The 26,169-nt window shown below is 44.2% G+C and overlaps 1 protein-coding gene across 1 annotated transcript in view; it reads left to right on the forward strand.

The window, feature by feature from the left end:
* Positions 1 to 21,681: 21,681 nt before the first annotated feature.
* GRIN2B (glutamate ionotropic receptor NMDA type subunit 2B) overlaps positions 21,682 to 26,169 on the forward strand; it is a 218,392-nt gene continuing 213,904 nt past the window's right edge. Inside the window, exons 1-2 of the mRNA XM_086887636.1 lie at positions 21,682 to 21,713; positions 23,631 to 23,710. The gene's annotated coding sequence lies outside the window, so the exon portion shown is untranslated. The remainder of the gene's footprint in view (positions 21,714 to 23,630; positions 23,711 to 26,169) is intronic.

Here is a 26,169-nt window from a genome sequence, read left to right on the forward strand (position 1 = left end):
GAGGGACTGTGGGGTAAGCAGCTGGAGTAGAGCGGAGCCAGTTGCCATAGAAACCAATGAGCCACTTAGCAGCACTTGCCTTCCTTCTTTGCCTGTGGATTTATTTTTCCCTCTTGTTCATGGAGGGCCAGTGTGGGGTGGTAGAAGTCCCACACCAGCTGAGACACACTCCCTGCCCATGTGGCCACTTGGGATGCCAGTGTTCCCTCAGGATCTGACTCCCAAGTGAGGAAGGGGAGAGGGAGGATGAACTTCAGATGGAAGAAGGGTCTGAGCTTCAAGGCTTGTACATACACTTGTTTTTTCCTCCTCACCCTGGCATCTTCTTTTCCTCTCATACTAGATAGCCCTTGATTGATGCCCCAAATATTCAAAAAGGACTCTCCAGGCCACTTGTGCCCTGCCCTATCTCTAAAGATGGCAAGTAGCAGCAGTTGGGTTTTATGCATATAACCATGTGCTGTATTACACCCCAGGCTTGAGTAGCAAAGACAGAAATTTCGAGGTGAACATATGGGTTAGAAGAAGAGAATATTCCTTTCTTCCCTGGTCTTCCTTCCATCACGAAAAATTAACATTTGGGTGATTATTTAAAATAGATGCCCAACCTACTTTTGGTTCACATGGGGCTAAAGTTGCTTTAATTTCACTGCATATACATTTCTCAGTGGGGAAAACCTATTTCCTTGAAAGATCAGAAGCTCTAAATGGAATACCTGAACCATATTAAGCTATAATTTGGCTACACCTGCTCTGGGTTTGGAGTGCTTGATATTCAGTGTTTTTTTTCTTTCTTTTTCTTTTTTTTTCCCTGAGACTGAAGAGGCATACATTGTTAGGTAGCACATACTTCACTAAGTTTAAAAATAAACTTAGGAAATATTATCACTAGCAGAAAAGTACTAGATTGGCAGCTTTTGGAGAATGAAATCTTCTTTTCAGCCCTGAAGTGACAGAGCCAGTTTTGGTAAGACCTTCCCACACTGCTCCTCAGCCGTATGCTCAGAATGTTGCTTCCTCACAACTCGAGTCATGTGAAAGAGCCCCAGCTGCTCACACCTGGATGCAAACCCCAGGTGTCTGCTGGCAGGTGCTGTTTTCTTTCTCACTCTGTACTGTGTGGAAGTGGTAATGGGAAAAACAGTCATGCATTAATGGGTGCTGCAGCACAGTAAAGCTGTAAGGAATTTGCCAGCAGAACCATGCCTGATAAAGCTTGCTGACGTAGTGCTGCTCCTTCAGGTTGCATATCACCATCATTTCTGAAACTTGGGAGAAAAAGTCTATTATCTAAAAATCATGGTAGATAAAATTGAAAGCAGTTCCTAGAAATTTGGGCTGGATAGTTTTCTTCTGGGTAGTCTGAAATAGGGGGCTTATGTTTGATTTCTCCTCTGAACTTGAATGGAGGACTGAAAGATAATAAATGGCATCACATAGCAGTATGTACAGGGAAGTGTAAATGTTAAATAATGAATCTTTATGATATACCTGCAAAGTCAAATGTATTATTTAACTTCAGCTCATCACAGGCAGCCAGGCAAGATATGTGATGGAGTTAGAACTGGGTCAAAGGCATATCTGGGAAGACCTGAACATCTCCTTCACTGAGAAGTGGCCTGGATATCCCAAGGATGCCATTCTGCAGCTGCTTAGAAGAGGTCAGCTTTGACTCTTGATGCTGACTCTTAGTATTATTACTTGTCTGTACCACATCACTGACACCAGCAGGACCTAGCTATGCTCTAAGGAGCTGTGTGAGCACCTATGTTGCTGGGTGAGTCCGCTTCAGATCTGTGCAGACCCACAAAAGGAGCATAGCAGAAACGTGGGCAGGGTCATGCTGTGTTCTGGCACTGTTCTGGTTGGCACAGCAGTCTTTATGCAGCCCTTGCTGTCAAAATAATACAAAACAACCTTGGGGTCTTGTTAATGTGTCACATCAGTGTCATTTATCTAGTTGTCCATGCTTTCTTCTCTCTCCTCAATTTTGCGCAGGGTCCTGTGCAGCAGCTCACATGCAATTAACTGCTTTCCAGCATTTAACTGAGACTGCAGTGCAAAAATTTGATCTGAATTAAAATATATCCTCAGATTTAGGCATCTTGATCCAGGTTTGGTGGTGGCCTATTTCTCAGTGAAATGTGTAACAGCAGCCAAGTGTCTTCTCTTGTATATTATTATGTTTCTTAATTTCATGGTGTGTTTTCTTTGTTTGTTGTAGTAGCCTGAAGTCATGCATCAAAACTCATACTGTATTCATGAAAACATACCAAAGGCAAGCTTCACTGGCTAATTAAATCTTCTCTGTTGCACACTGGCATGATAAATATAGATTTAAAACAAACAAAATTTTCTATTATAGAACTTCTCCTATTCTATTCACCTGATTTTATCAGAAGGGTCTGGCCCAGGAGGCAGGATATGCTGAATGCTACACAGGAAGTAGGAGGAGCAAGAATCCGAGGCAATTGAGTACAAAAGTAAAGGGGTGTTTGTACACAGAGGAATTCCTGTATGCTAGAAGAAAAAAGGTAAAGGTTGCAAAGCAAATTCTTCCATCAGCAAGATCAGAAACTGCATGTCTTCTGTTCTCTTTAGGAGTCATTCAGAGCTGCAGCTTGTTGGCTGCAGAAAGCAAATGAGAATTGGGAGGAGAAGAACTGAACCCCACAGCAACAGCTTGTGGTGGAAGGGAATAGAGAACTGTCGAGCACACTGAGCATCAACAACAGATGGGTTTTTGTGCAAAACATGGTGTCATGGTTAGCCTGGGAATGAAAAAATGATGGCTTTCCATCTCTACATCAAAGTGTTCAGGAATAATAGGTGCGTTTTTGATGGTTTGAACTTGTAGGTGGGGATTAGCTCATTTCTCCTTCCTGTCCTTCCTCCTTCCTAAAGAAACCCTTTCACTTTTTCTCTGTTTCCTCAAGACCTTCATCTATGCAGAAAATCCTTCAGCCTCTAAGGGACTGAGATTTTGGCAACCTCCAGTCCCTAATACTACTCATTACTGCCAGTTTAGCTGAGCAGTTTGGTGCCCTTCAAGTTCACAAGCTGATGTTTGCAGATTGCTGTATAGAAGCATTGCTGGGAAACATAGAGCAGTAGATGGAGCATGCTAGGTAAGCAGAAGAGATAAGAAGTGACTGGACAAGAACCAGGCAGGCTGGATTATTTGGAGTAACCAGGTCTGAGATGGCTTTTCCATTCAGCTGCTAGAAACAAAACTGAAGACCCAGTGACTGGGTCTAAGTGCTGCTGGAAAACTCCTTACTTTTCATAGCATGTACAGTTCGTAGTAGAATTCTTAAAAAAAGAAAAAGGGTATTTACATACAGAATTAAAATGTTTTGCACAGCATCTCTCTTTTCAATGTGAAATGAGATTGTACTGGTTGCTGTTCACTGCTGAACCAGCCGATAGGGAAAGCAATGAGAGAAGCAATGGTAGCCTGGGGTTTGGTACATCAGCCACTGTCTGTACTGGGTCTAAGGAACGCTTGGTTTGTTCATCTGTTTTCTCTATTAAAGGGAACCTAATAGAGCTAATAATTTTATTTTAATTAGCATTAGATGCCAGTAAGGAAAACGGAAGATTTTATGCCTTTCTCACATGTACTGAAGATCCACAGAGCTAGGTCAGGAAAAAGACCTCCCTGGAGGATAATGGAAAAGGGTGCTTCCATGCTGATTGTGGATTCAGGAGGGAAACATGGCATCAGATTAGATTTGTTTGGTATTTTAAGGTTTCTTTACAATCTTAGAGTAGAGTGTCATTACCTGAAGAATGCAGTCCTGCAGTTTAAGAGGAAATAAAATGTATTCTGTAGAAAATTCTGTTGCTGTAGAAAATGTGGGGCTTTTTCAGAAACCTTCTCACCAAGGACTGAAACTGCACTCCAGACTCCATGATATTAAGCATGAGGGGAATGGGTTCAACCCTTCTGCCCTTTTTGGTGAGATTGCAGCTGACAGTTCAGGCAGGAGGATCTGTGCAGTGAATAGCATGAAGTGGGATAATGCATACTGAACACTGCGTGCTGGGAGACTTGCATACGGCTCTTGTTCTAAATAGTGCCTTCAGACATAGCCTGTGGAGTATGTGCATAATGGCTCTTTGCTGTAATTTTTGCTATCTTTGATGGGAAGTGGTTGCTTCTGTATAAAACTGCAACTGCCGTTGCAGACTGCTAGGCATGTTCTGTGCATAATGTTGTGGTGTTACTGCATGTGTACATTGCTAATGCCTAGACATACTTCTGAAATGATGAATATTTTTTTCTTCATTATGATCTGGTGTAATGACAATTCTCACCAAAGTGTAGTCTCAACTACTTGCACTTCAGTTGTGCAAAAAAGAATCTGATTAATTTTTCCTTTAAAGGCTGTAAAGATACTTTCTTCCATCTCTCCCCCTTTCATTCTCAGATAACTCAGGCGTAACATCTTTGAAAATTTTTCCTGAGGCTTGCCAGAATACTTCATCACTAGGATGAGGCCCAGGTATGTGCAGTCGTGCTTCAGAACCAAAGGAGCTGTTTGAGATTTGTTTATTTTGCAAACAAAACAAAGTCTGGCTGCTTTTTGTTGTTCTCTTTTCTAGGCTGTTAACTCTGGGTATTGTTCACTGTCAGTGCTAGCAGAAAATTAATAAATTTAAAATATGGCTCCTTTGAGCAACTGAACAGAGAAGTTCCTTTTCAAAATTACTTACTGCAAACCATTCGGAGCTTGCTAGACTGCTCTGTTTTCTATGGTGCTTTGGATCGTGACAGAAAGAAACTGTGTAAAAGCAAGATATTATTATTAGCTCCATTCCGTGTTCAAGCTGACTGATAACAGCAACTGTCCTCTCCTTTCATTGATGTACTTGTGAGATCCGTCAATCAAGGCTGTGTCAGCAGCACGCGAGGGGGAGGGTGCAAGTGTGTTTATTTTTACTGTCAATTGTATTTGCTAATGAGGCTGGAGTCCATTACTAGAGAGGGGGCCTATGTGACTTAGTGACTGAGTTAATTCATTATCAAGTTCTGGCTTTCATGCCAGGAATTGCTGGGGAGAACTGAAAATCATCATTCCTCTACCCCCAGCTCCCCTCTGTCTAACCTTTCACATTCACTCCTGATATTAACTGGAGATCACAGCTGCTGGGAAAACTGGCAGATACAATTTTACAAATGGATGTTGTCTGATGTCAGTCTTTCCTCCTCCCCTCCCTGAGCATCTGACATTTCTTAACCAAACGGACAGATGATAGAACAAAAGTGGGATTATTTCTTTATATTTGTAATAATAATAATAGTGACTTATTTTCAAAGTGCTTTTTCTGAGTAAGGAGGGGGGATAGAATAGTGTTTATCCAGCTTGCATTTTCCATCTCATCTGCTGGTTTTTTCTGCCTCTCAACATCCTCCTATTTCCACTTGATCCTTTTCTCTTTCTTCTTTCTTTTTATCACTTCTGTGCCCTTGCAAATCATATTGCTTTGGTGACACCCTCCTCCCCTGAGATCAGACATGGTCCTTGACCACTCTGGCTTTACAAACCACTGCTTCCTAGTCTTTTCCTGAACTGACCATTCTCCCGACCCAGCCTGCCCCTCCACAGGGCACATTTCTTACTACCTGGGGAGACATGCTTCATCCCCACTTGAAAGAAGAGTTGTATGGTAGCTGCCCTTGGTATGAGCAGAGGTACCTGCAAATGCCATATAGAAACATCAGAGTCCCATGCTGAGAGCTCTTGGACACACTGCCTCACCACTGCTTAAAGCAGGCAAAGCCTCATTTTGCATGAGGCAGAGCTTCATAGTCCTAAAAAAGGATGAAATCATGACAAACTCCAAAGCCTTGGGAAGAATTTTGGGGCCATCTGGCAGACAGCATCCTCAGATACAGCCTTTCAGGGACGTGCTCATCCAGAGCTGTCTCTGGTGACAGAGTGCTGTCTGCAGAGACACCAACACAGTTCCTGCTTTGTTTCCTCATGCTGTTCGTCCACTGCCAGCCAAATACAGACTGGGCTATTTCTGTGGGAACAAACCCATTGTAGTGTCATTACATGAAGGATATGTGACCTGTACATACCAATTGTCTCTACTTCCAGAAAACCCCTTACTTTTAAAATTCAGATCCTCTTTGTCCATTGCAACATCTTTCTCCAGGTTTGCTCCCCTCTTCTCTCCAACACACCAATTCCTGTGTGATTCAGGAGGTGATTGTTTCATTATTTCACACTCTTCTGGCCTTGCCTAGCCTGCCCACCTGGATGGTCTGGTTGAAAAAGGTCCCTTTATCACCTCACACTATATGCCAGAGGATAGTTCATAGCTCTCAACTATGACCCTAGTTTTGTTGAGAAGGTGGCTACTGTTTTTTGGTAGATTCTGAAAAAGCCTGGAAAACTGTTTTTAAACTGGGAGGAAGGATAGCAGACCTCCTGTGGGTAGACAATAGAGGGAACAGATATTTTATGCAGTTCTCTTCCCTTGTCACCTTCAGGTAAAATGGGTTGACTCCATTTTACTCCTCTCGCTTTTAGAATTGTAGACGTGGCAAAGGATAAAAGGGAAATTCCAAACCCTTCTCTCCCCCAGGCAAGAAAGAATCAGGAAGTCTTGAATGCTGCTGAGGTTGTGTAGTTTCACCCCATCCTGTTCAACCTTGATTCACTACAATTTATGCAGCCTGTGTGGTAGGCTGTGGTAGGGGTCGTTGAGCGAAGAGGAATCCTGGCAGAAGCCAAGGAATAAGCGGGAGAAGTAGAAAGGAACTCCTGTGAGCTGGGACAACATCAGGAGAGGTGGGGCTGAGAAGTTTGTAAGTCACTGCTGGTTCTGCAAATCAGGAGGTGTGTGGAGCAGAGGGAATTACTGACACTTGTGGGGAGGAGCTGAATTTTAAGTGGCCAGAGTCACTCCAGAGGTGATCCAAAGTCACCATCTGCTTTTGGGAATGCTGATGGCTCTGTGAATGTTACATGCTGTGGAGCTGGGAATCAAGCGCTCCAAAAATTGTTCAAACATAGCAGCTTTTCCAGAGGGAAAAATATGAAGACCTTGTAGTGACTTTTCTGGAGTCCAGCTTCTGGGTTATTTCACTCTTTGAGGCTGGTTGTACTGTACTTAGATTCCTAAATGTCTTCATTAATCCTTGCAATACTTTTAAGTTCTACTCTCCCACTACAAATGCAAAAGTTGTTCAACAGAGGAATTTAAAGGACTTGTCTCTAGACTCAGCCTGAGGCAACTTTATGGTTCAGGTTCCTTGCTCTTGTCTGTTATACCTTTTAGACCATAACCCCCTACCAACCCCTCCCCTCATGTACTACTTTGCTTTCTTCTACTTGTCTACCACAGTTAGTATGAAACCCTCCTCTAGTGTCGATTTAGCCATATAAGAACAGTTTTCCTGCTTTTCTGCCTCAACTAATTGCTTGTTAAAAAATTTCAGCTGAAAGTGCATCTTCATAGCCTACGCTCTTGAATTTTTCTCTTCCTCTGCAATTATTTACCCCTCAAAAGTAGTTTTATTTAGCTACAGTATGTACATTAAATATGAAAACGTGGTTGACTTATTTAGAATAGTTATTATTGGATGATTTCAGATTGCATGATGAACATGAAGTAAATAAGCCTTGCTAAGTAGGTAGACAGTAATAGTCAAGGGTCACTTCAATATCTCTCAAGCTTTAGTTGCCACAGCCTTTGAGGGTACAGGCTAGGAAGTAAAGTTCAGTTGTAATTTGCCAGTGGACGTTTTCGGGCCTTTGCCTTTCTTTTGTAGTTTCTTTAGTTCCTGTATGTTGTGCACTTGGCTTTTAGCATGATTTATGGCATAGCCCAGAAGGTTGGTTGGTGAAGCAACTTTTGTCCTGCAGAGGGGAAATTTTTGTGCTTACCTGGGTATATATATGAGTACAGAAAAAAAACCAAGCTCCAGACCTGGAGAATATGTCTCCAAAATTCAAGGTAGTTTAAAAGCTTTCTCAGTTAGGTTTGATCTAAAATTTTCTGGAGCTGTAATTTAAGTCAGACTTTAAGCAGCCAGAGACACTTTTGCTGAGTGGGTTCCAGCCTTATGTGTAACATGTATAATTGGCTGGGTACAGCATATACAGAAATACAGCAGATATCTGATGTCTGTGGCAGCACAGCTGATTTTGGGATCAGTTTATCTGAGCTGAAACTGGTTTGCATGATGAAAAAATGTTTTCTTTTACTTCTCTGATGTAACAACATCCTTCCATAGTGGGCAAGCATGATTTGTCCCAAGCACTGTTCTCCCCAAGGTTGATTGTTTGCCATTCTATCCCACCTTCATCAAGAGCCTGCAATGGGCTGCATGTACTAATCTCATTAATATGTTTTTATAATGTATATCTACTTCAGACTATGTATATATATATATATATATATATATAATTTTTTACACTTCTGCATGCTTTTCAGTATTTCAGTTCATAAGGCAGCAAGACTTGAACTGTCCCTTTTATTTGGTAGGGTGTTAAGACTTTCAGCCTGAAAAAGAGATGTCTGAGGGCATGACAGGGGTCAAGGAGGATCATAGAGATGAATAGGAAATTACTGTTTTCTCGTAATATGAAGAGTAGGAATCCCCAGTAAATTTATCAGTCAAAATAAAAAAGAGGCACTTTTTTCATCTGGTGCACGCATAAATTGTGGAATTCACTGGATGGTGTGAAGGGCAAAATTATAAATAGTTCTAAAAGCATCTTGACACATTTATGGAAAAAGAAAAGAAAAAAGAAGGGCATTAAGATCTACTAAACTCATTGACAGAGATGTGATCTTTGGCTCAGGAAACTCTCAGCCACAGATACCTGGCTGCTGGGAGAATACAGTAGGAGAAGGATCACTGTATATTGCTCTGTCTTTTCCTAACTTTCAAGTTAGGAACTTTGCTGGTTCTTTCTGTATTCAGAGCACTGGGCTGGGTGGTCCTTTGGGTCCAGTACCACACATATGCTATGACAGTCTTAGCAATATTTCTTTAAGAACATTAAAATGGCTTGTTTGGAGCCAAGTTAAACATTGGTATTTAACTTCACCAGCAAAGATGTTTTTTAACTAGCTTGTCAGGAGTTGTTCCTAGATATGATCAAGGGACAACAACAGCATCTCTAAAGTTAGGACAGTCAATAATCATTTGGAAGAAATGTTAACATAGCTTGATTAAATATTAATGTTATGAGTCATAGGGAGTTCTTGGAGATTGAGGAGTATGGATAGAAGCCTTAACTCTCAGTGGCACTTTATGAAGGAGCTATGTATTTAAGGTAAGTAACACATCCAGTATGTGTCTGAGAAAAACCCAGGACAAGGGTCTTGCCTGAGAATCCTTAGTCTAGCATCTTTAAGCTGGATGATGCAGAGAGTGAACTTCTGGGAGCTTAACTATAGCAAAAGCCTGTTTTTCTGTCTTTGAGCTTAGCAATTTTATTTTTAATATCTAGATAGTAGCAAATACACTAATCTTTAATTTTGTCTTAACCTCTTTGTCTGCTATTAGGTGTGCCTTCAGGGAAGGTTGAACTCCAGAATCTCTATTCTGAAGGGAATGTTGAACCATAAACCACTCTCAGGGTTTCCTGGGATGAATTCAAACTCCTTCATTAAGCTTTCTGGGCTTGTATGAGATCTGGCAACACAAGATGTCAATTTGAGAAAGACTTTTTTTCCATCAAAAAATTTACACAGACTACCATTAGCATGAAATGAAACAGTCAGATGAGTTTCTGAACCTTAAGGCTCTTCCATGAGTTTACAAAATCAGGCCAAGCAAATTTTGAAACGGTTGGAAGCTGCATTGGAGGCAAATCTTGGAGAAAATTAATGCAGTTGGAAGGAAAAAATGCACTTTTTGGGATACTTTTTAGTTCAGCAAAACCTTATTCTTTCTTACATTTAGCAAAGGCATTTGTTTTGAAGGAATGGTACCAGTACTGGTGTGGAGGAAGGTAGAGGCCTGGTGTAAGTTAAGGCAGATGTTTAACCACTTACGATGTTCCCAATGTCTGTTTAACTTAAGACCTGGAATATGTCATAAAAGTAATGAACATTTCACAGCTTCCAGTGACCTGAGCTTTGATTCATGCTCACAGATGTGCCATGGGAATTCCGAGAACCATGCATACCTTGTGCCCCAGCTTATTGCTTCCCTCTCTGAATTCCTTTCAGCTCTGATCTCTTTTGCCTTTCTCTATGTTTCCCACCAAAGGGGCTAACCTACCCGACAAGTGGTTGTGTCTGACATGATACCCATCTGCCCTCTCCCTTCCCTTCATTATGCAATATATTCTAAGCAGATTCTCATTATTGTTCGCTGGTAACTAGGCAACCATGAAATGTCAGCTTGGCCTAAATAAATAAAGCATACATACCTTTGTGATATATTTGAACCTACATGCAAGTCGTTATCAATATATGAGGTCATATATTGAGCATGTCTGTACATGTGTGAAATCTGACTATGTGTGACAATACTTTGCAGTTTCACCCATGATCTTGAAGTTTTTGCTTAAGCATACCCATGGTGTTGTGATTGAAATATTATCACTACCTCTAAATGACAGGTAAGTAAGTGAAGGTTTAAAGAAATAAATTGACATTTCAAGGTCACAGAAATTCCCAGCTGAAAATGCAGGAATAGCTTCTTGAAAAACGTGTGTCTGAATATCCTGTAGCAGGTCCAAATCCTTCACTCCATCACTATTTCCAGAATTGCAAACAGCAGACTGGCATTTCCCTGTCATTTCTCCATGCATTTGCTCCTCTTTTCCTCTCTCATTTTGCTAACTCATTGCATTGGTGGTGTTGTTCCCCAGATTTTCCCCAGATTTTTCCTGTTGTTCCCAAGTGACTGTTCCCCTTCATCAGACCTTTTACTTCATATAGACACCCTTTCCTTAGACCCTCTCTGGCTTATTGTTCCTCTTTCTCCACATCTCCTTTCTGCTCTCCAGCTCACTCCAGCCTGCTGTTCTTCCACCCTTCACCCACATATACAGAACTTGGCAAGATGCAGAAAATAGTCGTTCCAAGAGAAACTGGTGGCATGTCCTTGGAGCTGGGAGTGGCCATAGACTGCAAAGAAAAACATTCCCAAATTGGAGGTAGAGAATTTCATTCAATGGGAATGAGCACAAGGATTACCTGGGGAAGAAGAAAGCAAAACCACCAAATTTTGTAGTTCCTCTCCTTTTCAGAAGAGAAGGATTTCAGGAAGTTTGTCCCATGTGAAATACATCTGTGCAAATATTTGTTACAAGCCAGACATGAGTTTTTGCCCGGACAGTGCAGGACTAGTATCTTAGTATTTCAGCACCCACCAAGGAATTTAATGATGTTTAAAAAGCCCTTTAGAGAGTTGTGGGTTGTTCTCAACACCCTGCCTACAGGTTAAGGCCGGAGCATCTTTGTGCGCTGACAGTCCTTTGTTGCCATCACAGACCTTTCCCAATATCAGTTCCAAAATAAAGCTCACCTCCCCTGTGAGCGCCTGGGAATTCCCCAGGATCTGTCTGTGTCCTACTAGTGTGTGTTTCCTAGAGGCTTAACCCGTATGTGATTTGGATGCTGTTCAAGACCCAGGGCAGAAACTGAGTCAGGCAAACATAAGGTCTCAGTGGATCTCTTGAGCTCTTCCTTGATTATCTAGAGAAGAATTCAGGTTTCTTAGGCTAAGGATCACTGCACTAAGTTGTTCAGCACTGAGAAAAACCAGAACTGTAGCTAAAAATAAGGAACAAGGGCTGGAGAGTGAGGTTTTTTGTCCATGTAATGTGTACCTGCCAAACAATAGCAAGGGGGTACATGCACAGTTGTTTGCTGAATTTTGCTTAGGAATGTGTTTATGCAAGCAAGAAGTTTGCTCTAACATAACTGCAGCTTACCCTGTGCAAATTGAGTGGGCTTAAAAGACAAGTGGGAGGAAAAGAACTGCAGCAGAGCTGGAGGCAAAAAGGGCAGGAACAGCTACCTTAAAGCATGACTACTTAAAATTTCCTGACCCATGTGGGCACGACTCCTTTCCCTTAGCTGAAAACACACATTCAAGGCTGTGCATCTGCACAGATCTTCTGTCACCCACGTTCAGCCATGACAATCTTCAGCAGACCCACTGTAAGCCAGAATATAAACCAGGACAGATCCTCAGCTGGCTGCAGACACCAAAGCTGTCCCAGTCCTTTCATGGCTGCAGACAGAGTCCATTGGGCATGGCAGGACAGCAGCAGCTAGATGGGACTCTGTGGGTGAACACATAGGAGACGCAGTCTTTCCAGGAAGACAAAATCTCACTGCCTCCAGGTCCCTGCTCCCTCTGAGGTGTGGTGGCTTCTTTCCCATGCACAGTGAATGCTGAGGGAATGGCCTGCCCTCCCATCCCACCCATTGTTGGTGAACAACAGCAAATGCTGATCTCGGGAGTCTCTGTGAGAACACTGGGCAGAGTCAGGGCATTGGATGTCCTGTGATGATCCCGACCATCACACTCTTAGTGCAACCCCCAAAACATACTTAGGCTGTTCTGACTTGCAGACAAAGCCTGGCTCCAGCTCCTGGATGGCTTCTTCCAGAGAGGTGGTTCCAGGAGATGTGAAGAAGTAGAAGAGGAGGGTAGCTCTAGGGACATGAACCACACTGTGCCACTTGCCTTGAAAATGGGCCCTGGCCCATTTTAGCTCTTAGGATTGACTGAGCCCCTTAATTGCTAGTGACAGAGGTCCAGGATATGTGTTGAAATATCAGTAGAAAGATCACAAGGGAAGGCAAGTGAGCCTCATCCCTGACTCGGCCAGCCAGGCTAGGTCACCCAATGACGTTAAATTGCTAAAAAAGAGAAGTAATGGCTTTTAAACGATGCTTCCGACAGTAATTCCTCTTTTACATTCTACAGGGAAATATTAGGGGCAGCTGGTGGTGTAGCTCCATCTACCAGGAAGCAACAAGTCAGGCTCCACTGTCAGTCACAGATGGTGTAATTAATTCTTCTAGGTAGTGTAATTAGTCCATCCTATCAGCTACGTATTTTCTCAGTCAAAATTATGCTAAAGCTAATAATACATAAAACACAGAAAACAAAAAGAAACCCCCAAAAAAGGGGAAGTGATAATGGGAGGAGAAGGGATTAGCACAAAATTTACCAGTGTATAATTTTTTCTTGTTGTACATTTCCTCTTCCCTTCAGCTTCAAACACAATTCAGAACAACTGGTGAATGTAGCGAGCAGAATGAATACAAATTGGCTTACTTTAAATAGCAGCATGTAGGACTTAGCCAAAGTCTGCTTTCAGATGCTGAGGCGAGATAAGGCACAGATCCTGCAACAAACTTGGGGCGGGCATTGTGTCGGAGCTGGGCTCCTGCACTGTGCTCTGCCCCAAAGTCTGGGGGGTAGGAAGGCCCATGTCCACTGCCCATGTGTGCTCCTCTTTGACTGGCATCCCAGCAGGGCAGATCTGATGGCAGGGCTGTGTGGAAACCTGGCTTTCTAACTCTCCTGCAACATAATGCAGAGTGCATTGGCTGTCTCTGCTTCTGAGCATAGAAGCAGATTTGGATTTGATTTTAGATCATAGATTTGGAAATTTGTCCCCAAAGCAGAGAAGGGTGAGTTACCTGGGACAGAACTCATAGGAGAGGTATCATGTCCGTGCATGGATGGGGGAACTGTAGCTGAGAAGACCCTTGTAGACTTGTTTCCTTTCTATCTCAGATGCTAGTGCAGAACATTTCTCTCAGATCCCCAAAATGTAGCTGCTGGGGTAATTTCGCTGGGTCTCAGATTTGAGGGTTGATCCTAGGGACAGGAATGCCAAAAACTGCTAGGTGAAACCTTCCTCCACCATGACATGAATTGTTTGCCCAGAGATTGGGCAGGCATGGGGAGGAGGTGATCACTGGGAGGTTTGCTTACTGGAAAAGGGGCCTGTGGGGCTCTGCAATGAACTCTGCTCTTGTCATGTCACCCTGACTCCCTCTGAGCTGTTTTGGCTCCCCAGCCAAAACATCCCATGGACTTGCAGTACCCAGAAGGGGAGAGGATGGAGGGTCATTGTGAGGGGGGTCCTGGGATGGTGTAGTGCAGCTAGGGAGGACTTCTTGGTGAGCAGGACATGTGTGGCTCTCCTTGGTAGGAAGGAGGGCAGTGAATGATTTTGCAAAGAAAACTGGTGCTGAGAACATGAAGCTATTTTGGGCAAATAAGAAGATTCAAAGCAGACTGCACGAGTCACTCTCAGTAATGAGAGACTTCTGAGCACGGTCAATCTCTGTAATCACTTTTGTGTGAGCTCTCCAGAGCTGGGCAAGCTCACAAAGGTGCTGAGTGGCTCCAGCACAGAGCCCAGCACATGTTGCCTTGGAGCATCCTGTGCTCACAGAGCTCCAGACCTGGGGTGGCCCTATGAGCTCAATGCCCCATGGTGCCTGGGTGCCTGGGTGCTGAGTGACCCCATAGCAAAAAGAGAGGGGGAGCTGGCTGAGTCCCTGTGAGCACAGAGAGCCTGTTTCCCTGGAGATAGAACTATCTCTTTCTAAGAGTGGATTTAGCCCAGATGGGAAAAAAATTGCTGAGCGGGAACAAAGTCCTTTTTTTAGAGCTTGAGGAGGCACAGCCTTCCCTAGTGCTGACCCTCAAGTCTCTGAAAGCACCCTCTTCTCTGGGAAGAGGTGGTGAAGCAGCCTGGCTATTCTCCCTGATCCTAAGCCTGTCACCAGCAGGAAAGACCGCAGCATGGTGTGTCCTGGGGGAGGGTATGGGGCTCTGGTGCTGGATAGGGTCCATGCCCTGGGCAGCTCTTGGTGTCATGCCTTCCAAACCTCCCAGTGGGTTCAGTTCAACCAGCTGAAAGTCAGCTGTGGTAGCACTCACTTGTCATTCCTCAGTGGGCATGGCGAGAACTGCCTCGTGGTTACCCCTTGACAGAGCACTGTGTGTTGCCTGGTGAGAAGCAGAATCAGGGTAAGCTCATGCACTGCAAATGACAAAGCCTTTGGTCATAGATGAGCTGGTGCAGAGCTTTTGACATGCAGATGAAAGCACAGGAACCCACAGACTTGCAGTGTGGCTCAAGAGGGAGCTGGATGCGTCTCTCACCCCATGAGAGGTGTTCATGTTTTCTCAGGAAGGGAAAGTGCAGAAGGGACTCTGCTACCCACGAACTTTGTCCTTTAGAAGCTCAAGTAGCTTCAGGCACCGCATCTTTCTCTTAATCTCCCTGACAATTTGGTTTCTGTCTTTCTCGTCTCATTTTGCTTCAACATCTCTCCTAACACTCCCCCCATCCATCCGTCTGTCTTGTTGCTAGGTGAAAAACTTGGAGCAGCAGCCATGGAAGCTGACTCATGGCCCTGACATGGGGTATGAGTATTGCACGCTGCTGCCAAGCCCCACTGCTCTGGTGGGCTGCAATTGCCCTGAGCACCTCACGTGGAACCCCCACCCATTCACCCTCACTGCTCCTTGGCCTGGAGATGCCCTCTAGCCTCAGCCTTGCTCTGAGTCTGAGCTGTGCAATGAGCAGCACAGCTTTGATGGATCTTGTTGTGTTTCCTCGACTGACCTTGGACTTGATTTGTGGTTGTAAGGTGACTTGCTGTACTGGCTTGTCTCAGGTGCTGTGCCTGTGTTGGTGATGGTGTGGTCCTGCAGTGCCCAGCTTTTCTCGCTTTTCCTTGTGGAGCAGCCTGCCCTTTCTGCTCCCTGAGAGCCGAAAGGGTCCCATATTAGGAACCACCCCTAAATGTGGCACTTTCCTCTTCTCCATCACAAATACTTTTCAAGGCATTATTGAAAAGAGCATTGGTAATTTTTTGCTTTCCTTATGCCACTGCAACAGCATTCAAAGTGTGGCTGTAATGAAATGGCTGCTTAGCTTCTTCCTAGAGACTAAAAGCTCAGTATAGCTATAAGCCTCATGCTAATTTTCTGGCAACCTATATGTTCTTGCTAATTCTGGGTTGCCATCCTCTGCTAGTGACCTGGAAACCTTCTGCAGCAACAGGGATGATATTTCACCTTCAACCATGTTTCTCCTACAACAGGCTGGTGCAAGACAGTGAATACAAGGGACCAGGAAGAGTTGGGGCTTGGTCACTGTGATGCTAATGTTTTCTAGGAGAAATATACAAGGTAGAGTGTGTGTGTGGGGTCATAGCCAGTAAAAATGATATTTAAAACTCTTAGGATTTTTCTTCAGAGTTGAAATTATGTAGCAATTTATCGTGTCCATGCTGATCTTTGGTCACATTGTTAAAGAAGATCTGATCATCTATTAGCTTATCATGGCAATGTTTCTTTTTGGTACATAATGACAAGCATTTAGGGTGCTGTGTCTGTTCAGCTTTCACAGATCTCTGGAAGGCTGGTGTGACAACCACCAGCTCTAGAGCTGTCTGCCTAGCTTACACAGGGGCAGGGGAGGGGCACAAAGCTCTCCATTATAGCTTTCCACTCCTGATCTCATCTGAGTACTAAGGGTGCTTCAAACTCATACTCTTAAATCTTCCTAGAGTCAAGACCAAAGGCTTGATTCGGAGGCAGGTTAATTTGGCAGAATAATTACTGTTCTCAGTATCATGAGAGGAGACAATGATTTATCTGTGTAATTTTTGGGTTTTGTCATGAATACTCATTGCACAGGATAGGAGCTCATTACATGCTGTTGAAGCGGCCTGGGCAGAACTTGGGGAAATTTGCAGGAAGATCAAAGAGTCGCCTGTTTTAGGGTTTTGCCCCATTCTGGGATGAGTAGTGCTAAACGAGAGTGTATTGGCTCACACTGCGTGGTGACTGGGACAGAGCACCGAGAGTAAGACCAAAGAGGAGGTTGATCAAGGGAGGAAGGGCAGCCCACTGTCAGCATAGCTAGAGGTCTCCACTTGGGTGTGTTGCACTGTATGCTCTATTCTTTCCCTTGTGCAGTTCTATTGGGATCTGTGGTGTGTCCTCACACACTGACTATGGCTTTGAAAATGGACCAGACCTTAACTGTTGGTCAGCTCTATAAATGAGAACAGGATTCGTTCTTTTCTCTGAAAAGGACTTTAATTTGGCTCTTCCATGAGGTGCAGTATCGGGCTGTATTACATTTTACATAATAAAATTAAGTCTGTTTCTTCTCTTACTTATGTGTATAGTATGCTGCTTGAAATAGTAGATATTTTTAATGTTTCAATAGCTTTTTATTAAAGGAAAATGGAAATGGAAACCACATTTCTTAAATGAATTTTATCTCCATAGCAGTTCCAGCGATTCAGATCTGTGTCAGTGCCAGTTTATTGCAGTCTATTTTCTCCTCAGTGAGCATCTGCTTAACAGTTCAGTGCAGATACAGACAGATAGGAATATTCTAGCACGCACCTAACTCCACCCTGGGGCATGGTAGAAGTTACTTAGGGTACTAATTCGTCTTTTTAAAGCAAAATTATTCTGGTCAAGCAAGATGTTTTGTCCACAGAACGGGTTCAAATTTTCTTGGAATAACAGAAAATGAGGATTCTGTGCTCTCCCTCCCACTGTTTCCTTAACTTATTTTTCCCTAGAAGCATTATTTAAGCAAGCTGTTGCATAAAATTTATATTAATCTTTGCATGCTTTACCCTGATCTACATATCATTCATTGGTCTTGTCTTGTAATGTAACCTAACTGCTATGACCTATTATGACAAGTTGCAGAGCAGAAAGCCATGAAGGTCCCCCAACTCATGTTTTTGCCCTTCCTCTTTCTCTCCATTGACTACAGGATTAAGTATTTTTTTAAGGTTTATGCACTCTCAGGTCAGAAAATGGATCTTATTATCAGGTGGAAAATAAGTACAAGATTGAAAGCAAAGTGCTCTTATCTGTGTTTATGGAATTGTTTAAGAAATAGCATTTTGGTTAAGCAGAGCATAGAAACAGATATAATTATCCATGCTATCTAGACTGGAAAGAGTGCTGCGAGGGAGGAGGAGGAGGAGGAGGCAGAGGAGGAGGAGGAGGCAGAGGAGGAGGATGGCTTCCTGCTCCAGTAAAGGCAGGGCAGTTTCTCACAATGGAAGAACTGTCCTTGCTGCTTAGCAGTGCCCAGTCAGACACAGACTCGTGGAGCAAAATGAGGGTGAGGTTCTTTAAACAGTAAAGCATGAAACAAGTGTTTTCTGTTCTTACCTTTACGCTCCTTAAAGAAATATACTTCTTTTTGAAATGTTTCTCTATCAACAGGCTTTGTTGGAGCAGTGATCCTGGAAAGGAAGGATCTGATTTTAAGGGTCCTGCTGCAGGGTTGGGACATTGCTGAAGGGCCCTCCTCAGTCACTGGGCTCAGTCCCACCACTCTGTGGGGTCCTACTTCACACAGGCACACAGGCTGGTAGTGATGCTGTTTTTGGCATGCCCGTGCATGACTACACCACCTATAGGGGTGCTTGCAGAGCTGGAGCCTGTGTATTTAGTGGGGGTACAGGGATGTGTCCAGAGCAAATGGACCCTTTTGCTATCAAACAAACAAGGATTGTTTTGCCAAATAAATAGTTCATACTTCCAACTGGAAAAATGCACAACAAATTATATGTGCTTCAGATAGAAGATTTCAAAGTAATTTTCTGGATTCCTACTGCTATGTCACAATCTCATCTAAGTGAGAGGAGCTGGCTGTTGTCTCTCATGAATGGCCATTGCAGGGACACAGCATTATACCTGCCAGCAGAAGGTCTGGCTATGGGAGCTGCATGATGGGGCAGGGGAAAATCACATGGGTGGCCTTGGGGCAGTACTTGGCAGCACTAAGAGCAGCCAGATCAAGGTTTTCTGCTGTGCCTTGGTTTTGCTTTTTTACCCCTAAGCCTCATCTTACTTTGTAATTTTTTGCTCTTTATACTTGTCACAGCAGGGGGAAGCAACAGGGACTTCATTCAGCTGTGTCTCTTCCTGTCAGACAAGTGAGATACCTATGCCACTGCAGCCCTGACCTTGTGGGGGTCCTTTGAAGTCACGATTCTTTGGCTTCTGATGGAGTATAGCCTTAGCATTTCCCACACTGCTGGCTGCAGCTCTAGGCACACAAGAGACCTGGATAGGCTGCCATAGGTGTGGTACAACTGTCTGCAAGAGCAATTAGGCTGGAAATCCCTCTGGACAGGAGAAGCACTGGTGAAGATAGAGTGGGGTCCCCACAGATGAGGAGGGACCCTTAGGGCATGTGTTTTGAGCATCATGATCCCTCTGGGAATTGGTGGCTGGTTCTCCTCTCTGTGCTACATAAAGCTTTGAGGAGAAAAAATAATTTCATCTGCAGAGGCTTTAGATAGCACTCACCCCACACTGACTTGTAGTGGGAGACTGATGTAGGGAGAGGCTCCCATGGGAGGTGTGTGGAAACTCAGCCTCCAAGCATCTCCGGCTGCAACTCCCACAACAAGAAGAGTATTTTAGCTCCTCGTGTCCCTGTGACCTTGGTTTGGCACAGAGTGAATATGAAGCAAGGAGCAGCTTAGTGTTCAGAAGTGTAGCTAGCTAACTACAGCTGTCTTAGATCACCCTTCTGCGAGATCTACAGATTGCAAGGCAGGAATGGGGGTGGGGGGAGAGGATTTAGTCAGCCGATGAGCCTGGCTTCTATGTCTCTTTTAAGAAAGCGGATTTATTGGTATTAAACATGTCTCTCTTAATGTGGGTGATTTAAAATGGAAATTGCCTTTGAAAGGGGATTTCCTATTAACTAGCTGAGAAAGAAAAATAGGATAATACCATCATCCCTATACAGGGTCCATAGATGAGATGCTGGAACAGAGTTATTTGGTTAACTGCTGCTTCTTCAGAAATTTTAGGGTCTCTGTAAGAACAAGACTTGCTCAAATTCCTCCATGAGGAATGGTTGTATAGATGCTTCCATAAAGTTATTTCTATGGAAAAAGCAGCAATTTTACTGAGTCCTGTGGGCTTCAGGTAAAAACACAATAAATACTGATTCTAAGGGCATGTTCAGAAGTGTGTCCAGCTCTTGCAAGTATTATATTTGGGGCCAGATGGAGACAGAGACATTAGAAGACTTACTGAGTATTCACTTTTGTTACCATGCAGTTAATGCAAATCAAAGCTTGGATTAGTTAATGATTTTAGTAAGAAAAATAAAGCCTTGTCTATACCCAAATTTGCACTCACTTAGTTCATGTTGGCCCAGTTATCAATTTAATTAAGTCTATGCAGCCTCTTTATGTGGGAGGATTGATTTAGTTAATCTGAACCCTTTCAGTTAACTTTGGTTAAAATACTTCTTTACAAGGGCATGGCTGTAGAGCCAATGGAGATGGAGTGGATATAGGTAACCTAGGTCTGGATGGACCAAATCTAGAATTCCTATCAGCAAACTAGTGCACATGGGCTGATTAATGGCATCATTATATGCCACGATTAGGATTTTCTAATGTCAGTGTACTGTATCATGGAGCAGTGTAGACATGCCCTGTCAAACCTAACAATCAATTTGGAAACCAACATCCTTCTCCAAGTCTCTCAGGACAAAAGGCAACATGCATTGGAAAGAAGTGGCCACTAAGTCTTCTGTCTCTTGATGGTGAACTTGGAGCAAACCATGGAGGTGATCCCAGCCCCTAATGGTGATACACCTGGTAAAAACTGTAACCTTTACCTACTGGGGCTGCACTCATACGGCCACACATCCCAGGCTGATGGTGTCAGTTCTGCTGAGTGAAGACAGCAGTTGGCTCATCCTGAAATCTCCACCCCCTCTAAACTCAGCTGATTGCAGGCAACAAGGCCTTCAGTTTCTCCTGTGTGCCCTGAGTGCCTTCCAAGAGTTTACTGCCTCTCGTTTGCTCACAGTATCTGCTTAAAAACTCCAGGAGAGTGAAGCACAGAAATTATTTTCTGCCTCCATCTCCCTTGTACAGGAAGTTATGTGATTGTGAGACATGGGATTTGGTGTTTGGGAGCCACTAGTGCTTGTCCCAGGAGGTGCTGTGACTGGCACCTGAAGAAAAGCAGAAGAGACAGAAAAAAGAGCAGCAAATAGTCACTTGTGGATCTTGCTGCTGTGTGTTTGTCTCCTGCCGTTGTGGTTTACAGCCCCTGAGGAGTTTGTTCCAAAAACAGCCACTAGGGTCTGCCTGCCCTGTGGCTCTGGTGGCTGGTGGAACCACCATCCTCCCCAAGATGATCATGTCATTGCATATGCTGAAGGTTTGCAAGGACAAGATGCGTTTTCAAAGGCAGATAAAAACATTTTGCTTCGTTTGAAAGATTGGGGTGAGGCTGGAGGAAATACTTTGTGTTGCAACAGTCCTGTGGAGCAGAAGGAGGACTTAAGGCAGGTAGTGGGCACTTGAATCATTTGTCTTGGTCTGATGAGAGGCAGCTGACCTTTATGTTGCACAGATTTGTAATTCAAGTTGGAAATGGCAGGAGTGCCTGGGGTGGTGCTCTTGGTTTATGAGGGAAGAGAAGAAGATGGATCTGAGTGGAACTGAGCTGTGGCTGGATGGGAGGAGATGCTAAGAGACAAAATGGTGTCAGGCCCATAAGCTTTGGAATGGGTTTGCAATGGGTTGCTGCGATCTGTCATGGTTGGTTGCTTGGAGGATTCATGTTGCTTGGCAACCCTGTTGTCACCACTCAGATGCAATATCCAAGGAGGGGACACTGGTGAACACTCACTGGAAGGAGAAGGGGGAATTGGGGGACAAGGGTGGGTACAATAACCACGGTAGAGATAGGAAGCTGGTGACCATCTTGATGCTGTACAGGGATGTGGGCAGAGCAGGTGATGAGGAGGATGGGCACCTTGTCTTGGTACCGATCAGGGTTTTGAAGAGATGCATGGAATATGAGTGTGTGGGGATTCTGGAGCAGGCCTCCTCATGCCCTTGTGAAGGTGTGCTGGTAAACAAGGGGGCTGTCTGTCCAGCCAACATGGTCTTTCTCAGAATCCTGGGCTCAAAGACCCTGTGGAGCATACTTCCGTGCTTCTGCAGGAATTGACTGAGGACAGGAAGGCAGTGGGACAAACTGCCCAGAGAAGCTGCACAGTCTTCATCCCTGGATATTTTCAAGACTCATCTGGTTAAAGACATAAGCAACCTGTGCTGGTCTTGCAACTGACCCTGTTTTGAGCAGGAGATTGGACTAGAGCTTCCCAAGGCCCCTTCCAGCCTGAATTATCCTGTGATCCTTTGACTGTCCTGTGGTGAGGACCAGCTGCTGTTCCTTTGTGCTGTAAGACACCCACAGATTTCAGGCCAATACAGCACCTCTGCAGTTCCCAACCTTTGCAGCCATCAAGAAAAACTTGAAAACAAAAATGTCACAGATGGAATGGCAGTCAGATATGTAGTTAAAACCGGTTGTTCCTATTCACCCCTCGAAGGAGATTATACTTCTTTTATTGCAGCACCCAGAGTCACCAAGCAGAACTCTGTCAGACTTAGGAAGAAAGAGCAGATTTTTGAAGAGACAGTCCTTTCTGATGAAAACTCTGAAAGTGGTCTTTTGAGCAGTAACTCCAGGGGACATTTATCATCTGTACATATGCAAGATTCTTGCTATCGTACAGCTTGGGACCTATCATTACAACCTGAGATTGTGTGATCAGTTATTTCAGTTCTATGCAGTAGAGCTACTGGTAGAGAAGAATAATGCAGATCCTGGTGACAGTTTGGGAGGATGGGGCTGTCATCAGCCTAGTATTGTTCTTCTTTGTCCCAGGAAGTTAGCCATTATCAGTGATCTCATCATGCTGTTTCCATTAAGCAAAGAAACCATACGAGTGGGTTTATTTTTTTGTGAGCTGGTTTATTTACAGCTAGTGTGCCTAAGGTCTTGTTTCCTGGATTACTGTAGAAGCAGATGATCATAACCAGTTTCCTTGGTCACTGCCTTACCAGTCAGGAGATACCTAACTCTGCACCACGTCAGCACCGTGTTCAGGTGCACCAGAGCCTCTCAGGTAAGCTGTCCTTTCAGACGACTGGGTTTTGAAACAGTGGTATCCCACGTGGTGGAGATCTACTCAATACTATCCTGACTCCAGCATCAGGTGACCAGAATCATCTGCTTGGGTCTAGTGCCCTCTACCAAGTATGGCCATTTCAGATGGGGATTCCTGCAGCCACTTGCACAGTCCTCCTCACTTCTTCCAGGATGATTTACATGTTTGGAATAATGACAGTTGAAGTCAGACTTCTCTGCAGCTGTTTGGTCCCCTAGTCTTTTTTTAGCAGGCTCAGAAAGGAAAAATTCTCAGTTTGCATTTTTGGGGGATAAAATCTGAGGGAGACAGTGGGAATAGCCTGAGGAACATAGAATAGGTTGAACTCAACTGTTAACTTTACGTTACCTGGATGCCTGCACCCAGCCCAAATCATCTTATCCTATTGTGTGCTTTTTGTCAGGGATCCCGTGATGTGGGCTAGTGGCTTTTCTTCTGGTGGGGGCTTGGTCTGGGACTAAGACCTTTTCCAGAATCCTCTCTGTTCTCAACTCTGGGACCCAGTATATCTGGGCAGAGACAAAAAACCAATTCTGCCTGCCTTGAGGCACTATTTATAGATATTTTTTTTTCCCCAGCTGCAAGTGACTGACCCTGATTCCTGTCTCTGTGCTGTAGACCATCAGTTCTGGGAGATGCAGACCAACACTCCACAGGTTCATGATGTTCTCTGCATCTGGTGATGCCAGCAGCCGCAGGTACGAGTGCATGCATACGTGTGAAGGTCTTCTGGGTTGCTGCGCCATGAATTTTCACACATCCGAGACTGTCAGCATGGAACCTTTAAGGCCAAGGATGCAGAGGGATGGCTGTCAGCTTCTGTTGATGGGTAGCAGCCTCAGCTCATCACTGAGGCTCTCACAGGAGAGGTATGCGCTGTCAGGGTGCTCATTTTTTATCCCATCTTGATATGCCCCATGTCACCACACATCTTGTAATGTCCCAAAGGGAGTACTAACAGTACTAGTCAAATACATTCTCCAGTTGCTGGGCCCACGGCTCTACAAATTGTCAGCCTGAGGTGATAGCTCACCAAATGCAGAAAAAGGAGTCCTGTGTCATTATAACACAGGGACTAATGGATGGTTGAATAGGATGTTTGACCTTCTTCATTAAGAGAAGGCATTAATGCAGGCAGAGTTGGGCATATGTTGGATGCCTACACAGCCAGAAGTTCTGCTTGTTGTCATGGCCAGGTCAGGCTTTTTTCTGCCTGTGGAGGGTAACTTTTCTAGCACATAGCCACCAACCTGCATTCTAAATGATGCAGCCTTTCCTAATTCTTGCATTTCTTTCTGGCTATTTCTGGCCTTCATGGATGTTGCACTAGGCCTTCAGGTCCTGTTGACTTGTCATAATATGCATGTTCAGTCAGTCACCTGTAACAGCATCCTAGGGCTTCCTGACGTTTGTGTAGCCTGCTCTGGACACCTAAGAGAGTGAGGGCAACAAGGAGCCATTTCATCAGCACTGGATTTGCTGAAGTAAAATTTACCTGTGCTCTGCCCAACTCCACCACCAGTATTGGGTGACTCCTGGTAGGTAAAGGTCTCTTTGGGTAATATAAATGTCCATGGCAGAAAGGAAGTGAATGTAATTCACAGTTATAATTGGCCAGTCATAAAATCACAGAACAAGCAGAGTTGGAAGGGACCATCAAGTCCAACTGCTGGTCCTGCACAGGACTCAGCAAGAGTCACACCATCTGCTTGAGAGTTTTGTCCATACCCTTCTTGAACTCTGTCAGCTTTGGTGCTGTGACCACTCCCATGGGGAACCTGTTCTAGTGCCCAAACACCCTCTGAGTGAAAAATCTTTTCCTAATATGACACCTAAACGACCCCTGACATAAAGTCATAGTTTTGCCAAATATTGATCTCTTCATTAACCTCTCCCAGCATCTCTCTTCTCTCTGCATCCCCTGAGCTGCCACAAGGAACAATATAACTGAGACACAGACCTTCTCTAATGCTTTTGAAGACAAAAATATCTGGGAAAAGTGGCATTAGTGATACCCCTCTTCCCTGTGCTTTTACTTCATTAGGTTGTAGACTGTTCCTTTGTTGTCTGTGCCACTGACACAGTGTTCTCTGCAGAGGCTGTGCTACAACAACAAAGCTGTTAGGCAAAGGATGGGGGCCTAAGAAAGTTGAGTCATGGAAGAGACACCAGTCAGTTTATGACAAAAAATGTACCATTCTGTCAGGCAGCATGAAAACACATGGCTGTCCTTGGCTTAGGATAAGAACATGACCAACAAGGGCACAATAGCCTGCAGGCCCCCTCGTTGTCAGTGTGAGAAAGCCTGGTAGCACATCAAGCCCAGGGCTCTGATTCCTGACGGACATAGGGGCTGGAGCAGAGATGTCCAGCTGCTCTTTTGCCAGGGGAACAAGCCATAACTCCACAGGAGTTTTATGTACTTGCACTTAAAGGGCACAACAAATGACAAATGGCCTTGTAAACCCACAGAAGACAGTCACAGATTTCCCTCTACTCAGGCAAACCTAACTACAAGGGCCAGAGGAAGCCAAGATTTTCACGGCGAGCTGCTTTAAGCTGTCCTTCCAATAAATGTTGCCTTGCTGTAATGCCCAGCCTCTGTCCTTGGACTGGGAAAGTTGCCAGAGTGTGGCCAAAGCTCTAGGTGGACATATTTTCAAGATGATGAGGGAAGAGGGACAGAACATCGCGTGCTTTTCTGAATTTGGTGCTTAATATGGAGTGAGAAAAAGGCCTACCCCCTGCACAGGAAGGGTTTATATTTTGCATTTTCCCACTGCCAGGGCATAGAAACACAATCAACATTTGAATCCTGGAAGTAAGATGGCAGGGAGAGGACATACTTACAGACTTGCTGGAGGATGGAGGCTGGTCAGCTGAAGATAGCCCTGGCTCTGAGTTCATAATCACCATGAAGGTGAAAGAGAACTTGTATTTGAGTAAGGCCTGGTCTTGGGGTCAGGTTTACAGCTGACATATGGGAAAAACAAACAAACAAAAAAAGTCAGTGCATGAGACATTTTGTGGGTAGTGCATGCCATTAAAATGCTGAGGTTTGAGTGTGGGTCAGACCTAACATGAGAGCAAAAATGGTCTGCTGGGCTTCAAAGCTGCTGAGACTAATGCCTCTATTTCAATTTGATGGTAGATTAAA

The sequence above is a fragment of the Cyanistes caeruleus genome, chromosome 4, assembly GCF_971803275.1.
Source record: "Cyanistes caeruleus chromosome 4, bCyaCae1.hap1.1, whole genome shotgun sequence".
Taxonomy (NCBI): Eukaryota; Metazoa; Chordata; class Aves; order Passeriformes; family Paridae; genus Cyanistes; species Cyanistes caeruleus.